Genomic DNA, 5182 nt, shown 5'->3' on the forward strand with positions numbered 1-5182 from the left:
TTTAAATATTCTAATTTGAAAAATAAACAAAAGTGCAACTTGACTGCTTCTTTCTAAAACGGCCATAAATAAATACAACTAGTCTTCTAGTCATTCATCATGTCTGAATTAAATCATTGAATCAGCATTTTCCACAGTGGAGGTTATCATCACCATACCCAATCTAGTCATAGACAAAAGCTTGCAGACGAAGAGACACTCGGTCTTTTTCAGGAGACCCCTCTGGGGAGAGCACGACTTTCTTCCATTCCAGGTCTGTGAGTTCTGAGCTGGTGTTGAGGCCCATGTGGAACCCGTGGACCCTGTCACAGGTGAGTTAGGCAATGTTTCAGCTGGGTCCTTACACAAGTCATGCTGTGCTTGTACAAATGGAACTGAAGTTCCTAATGGCATCTAAATGACCATTCTACACTTTGCAAACACGAGGAAATCTGCAGATGCTGGAAATTCAAACAACAACACACACAAGATGCTGGTGGAACACAACAGGCTAGGCAGCATCGATAGGGAGAAGCGCTGTCGATGTTTCGGGCCGAGATGTTTCGCTTCGTCCTGACGAAGGGTCTCAGCCCGAAATGTCGACAGCGCTTCTCCCTATAGATGCTGCCTGGCCTGCTGCATTCCACCAGCATTTTGTGTGTGTTGTTGATTCTACACTTTGAACAGCTTTGGACTTCAAAGATTTAATCAGTCAATGTTTCAGGCTGAGACGTTTCCTGCAGACCTTCCAGCCTCTGCGGATTTTCTGCTCTTTATTGATAGGATGCCATGCTTTAAGAGGGAAAAGTTTGGTCGAGGATTTGCATTTGTTAGGCCTGTTCTCTTGAATGCTTCAGAGAACAGTTCGATGATAATTTGCAGCTCAGATTCAGAACATGTACATACACAAACATCATTGTGTAGTGTAGCTCAAGTTCGACATTTTTGTTTTCGGAATGAAAATGATGAGGATTGAACAGTCATGGCTATCCCTCAAGGTCGAGGATGTGGTCTTCGTTCCTTTTCCACAGAGCGAAAACGCCTGTGCGTGTATTTGTTTAATGTGTACTTGATGGTGCACTCCAAGAAGCGCACAATACTTCACAAATCAACCAACTGATTCCAATGGCATGGAAACCACGACGACTGGAGCTGATGGATTTGTTGCGGCCTTCATCCGCCTTCACAGCTGTTGAGTTGGAAGTAACTTTGTCCGCCTGTTCCACCGTTGAGGTCTTGGTTGGATTGTTCTTTGTCAGGGACCTCACCCTCGACCTTACCACCATGGGTGACCCTACCAGGAGCATAGCTCCAGACAGCATCGCTCTCGGGATCTCAGGACCACACAAGCTTCTCCACCATGACAAGGTGACAATCCATGGAGAAGATTGAACATTTCCCACCTCTCCTATATATTAGCACTACACCAAGAGGGACAAAAAATTTGTTGGATGTCAGTTGCAGCAAGGAGGCTCGAGAAAAACACAGGAGTACTGAGGTAGGGTCGATTGTAGACCAGATGGTTAAGATCATCCTCTGGTATGCCTTGTAAGAGGGAGAAGAAATTCAGTGGGCAGTCAAACAAGAGAACGATGTTCCATAGTTCCTCTGGATTAACAGAATCAAAGGTTTTTCGATGTAGAGGGATTGCTACTGCTCCTTCTGTTTCTCTTGGGTACAGTGTGAGCAGTATCCACTGTGCCCCACCCAGATGGATTGCAATTGAAGGAGCAAGAGCCAAAGGGAGAGAGCAACTGACGAAGACCCTGTTGATGACTTGTCCCGTGGCTGACAGCAGGGAGGCACTTTTGTTGTTAGCACAATCATACGATTCAAATATTAGCTTTTTGTCACATGTACATCAAAACATACAACGAAATGAGTCATTTTTATTAAAAGCCAACACTATCTGAATACATGCAAGTGTCACCACGCTTCTAGTGCCCACATAGCATGTCCACAACTTACTAACCCCGACCCATACATCTCCGGAGTGCAGGAGGAAACTGGAGGCATCAGCTTCTGGCTGAGGTTCCCCCAATACACTCAGGAACATCAGGGATTATGCCATCTGCTCTTGAGGCTTATTATTTCTCAACTGGTAATAATCTCTAGAACATGGTGGATGGGAGGTCTACCAACCTGATAATTTAGTGAAAATTCTTTCGCAATGTCCAGGGTGTATATAGCTCAAAACTCAAAGGTTTCATCACACGGTCACCAAAGAATTGACATGTGGTCCCTTACATAAAACCCTTGCAAATTATACAAAATGTACACACATTTGCTCACACACACACACACACACACACACACACACACACACACACACACACATGCATTCCTTTAATCAATAGACGCCTCTTAGAACTGGGAAACCTAACTGATTCTTTTCCCCTCATCTTGCCCTGCAATGCTGAAGCTTTCGTAGGGGTCCTAAATGTCAACCGATCTGAGTTACAGAGTCTTAACAAAGACAATAAACCTTTCTGCAAAAAGCAAATGTAGTTCTTGACTCTCTGAGTTCATGTTAATGCCCAGTTGACCGTTAGATAACTTATTCATATTGTTTTAATCCTTTTAGTTCAGCTTTTTGGATATTGTACACATCAAACACTTATTTCCATTCTATTTCCAGATTGTTTTCCTTTATTCATTTGGTTTTATACATATTATGTTTATGGCCACTCATTTTGATCAATCAGAAACAATTTCTTGACACCTTCACTATTTAAATATTGTATAATTTTAAGGACCTTCTTTCTTTCCCTTTTATGCTCAGTCTTTTTGAGAGTTTCTCTCAATTCTGGTGAATGAATCATAAATTTATATAAATGATTTTGACAAAATTATCTGGGCTTCAGACCAGAATCTACCTTAGCAATACAAATGGGAATTACCTAAATGTATGCAATGTCATTTTATGTAGGAGAAACACAAGTTTTATATTGAATCACAACTGCCCACCTATTTGTGGGTTGATGGATTGTATCCAGTATAATTTAGCCATGGGAAGTTGACAAGAGGTTATTGTGAACCCTAGGTTAGGAGTCACTCTGCTGAGTCCATGCTTCGCTTTAGACATTGTTCTTTAAACTTCTGAGAGCAGCCTGCCTTTTCTCAGGAATATATTACTTTGTTTCACCCCTTCAACCGGAGGACAAAGGGTTAAATTCTGTCTACACATTAAGGTAAGCATTTACACTTGTGCTGAACAATCAATATAGTCAAGGCTACTAATTGTACTCTGCTTTCAAGATTTGATTTGATTGTAGAATAATATTGGAATCAGAGTACAATATACTTAGCACCTGAAGGTCAATTTCATTTGTGGCTGTTAATAAAGAATGCAGAATAACTGCTTTTATGCAGAGGGAATTAAAACACGCCAGGAAATAAAGTAGTTGAGACAAATAAAGAAGAAGCTTGTAAAGTATATGGAGGAAGAAATGGAAGGAAATGCAAATAACAGCGGATGGTGCCTCATGAGGAAAAAAGTAAATCTAACCTTGGACACAATTCCAGGACATCCAAACGTCCAATAGTCCCAATGGTTAGGTAAGGAATCCCAAAGGGATTTCACAGGCAATTGGAATGATTGCCTTTTTCGCATTTCCGATGTAATTTGTACTAAAACAAATCAATTAACGATAAATCCGCGGTGCAGAGTGTCGGATATACTGAGCAAAATGGCATTTCAAATAACGCGATGTTTTTCTTTGTAATGAATTCATGAAAAGACCTGTTACTTAAAATCCAATGGATAAAACTCCGCGAGGAACCAGGACAGAGAGTGGGACGATCGCGGCGGCATACAGAGAACAATGATAAGAGTAGAGGGGACTGTATTATATCACGTATTCCAGAGACAACGTTTCAGTGGTGTCACCTTTTCTCGTGAATTTTAAATGCAAAGTTTTCTCTATGTTGGTTGAAATGGCAGAAGCATTGTGAACCGAGCGGAGCCGCTGCACTACATGTGGGCAGACAGCGGGAGGCGCTCGAGTACAGACTGACAATGGCACCTCCCCAGGGGCAGGGCCGCCCTGCAAACCTTCCATAGGGAGGGGCTGCCCTGCACCCCACACCACCACCCGGGGCATACGGAAGGACCGCCCTGCCCCCCATCCCCCATCACAAAGCCATAGGCCGCCCTGCGCAAATCCACCTTTTAGACGCTAAGGGACGCTTGCCTCCTCCCCTCACTAAACACAGGGAGTAAAGCCCTTCTCCTCCTCCGGCACAGAAGGCTCGTTACCCACCCCATCCCCACGGCCCGGACGTGGGGCAAAGGAACACCGTCCTGAAGACTGGCTGGGAACAGCCAGACCCGACAGCTCCGGGTCACTTGGGAATCGCAGCAATTTTTAAAAACCAAAACTACAAACGTTTATTCACGCACGACATAAAACAATTTCAAATTAAAATACATTTACAAAACCCTCAGTTCCCTTGGGGGGGGGAGGGGCTCCGTTCTCGAAAATCCCCTACTACTGCTCCCTCTCTTAGGATACTTGCACACGAGCGTAACCCTGGAAGAGGGGCAGGCAGTCGGTAGGGTAGATCTCTGTGCACTGAGCAAAACCCCGAGTTCACAGTTGCGAACGTGGGAAAGAAACACCAGCAGCCCGACCTCAAATCCAGTGACGTTGTTAGGAATGTCATGAAAGATGGTTCCGTTTCAGCAGAGAACAAAATTCATTCTGAAAAGTTTTGTATCATCTAACATGCACTCTAAATAAAATTATTCGCGAATGGCGGGGGGGGGGGGGAAATACCTTTTCTCGGAGGGGGAGAAAAGAACGCATGGTTCCACTGGGGCTCGAACCCAGGACCTTCTGCGTGTAAAGCAGACGTGATAACCACTACACTATGGAACCCTGCTCTGGCAACCCCGCTTCCTTGCACCTAGATGAGCGCAAGCGCAATCCACAGAGTCACTTCGCTTTTGTGAAGGGCGCCGAACGAATCCATACGTTTAAACTTTTCACCTTTTCAAAAGATGCACTCTTATGGGTGAACACGGTCACAGAAGCTCATAATCTCGTATTATATATGATTTGTTTGATGGCTTATGGGAGGTGGGTTACTCTACTATGCAAATACAGTACGTAAATCTTACTGAAATCAGCAGAAATTTAATAAAGGCTAGCTTGGTAGCTTAAAGATGTAAAATTAAGGCATGTTTGCAACACGTTAAAAT

The 5182-nt window shown here is 43.7% G+C and overlaps 1 non-coding gene across 1 annotated transcript; it reads right to left on the minus strand.

The window, feature by feature from the left end:
- Positions 1-4786: 4786 nt before the first annotated feature.
- trnav-uac (transfer RNA valine (anticodon UAC)) lies at positions 4787-4859 on the minus strand. The gene has a single exon. It is a non-coding gene; the product is annotated as a tRNA-Val (tRNA).
- Between the last annotated feature and the right edge of the window lie 323 nt (positions 4860-5182).

The sequence above is a fragment of the Hypanus sabinus genome, chromosome 8 (genome assembly GCF_030144855.1).
Source record: "Hypanus sabinus isolate sHypSab1 chromosome 8, sHypSab1.hap1, whole genome shotgun sequence".
Classification (NCBI taxonomy): Eukaryota; Metazoa; Chordata; class Chondrichthyes; order Myliobatiformes; family Dasyatidae; genus Hypanus; species Hypanus sabinus.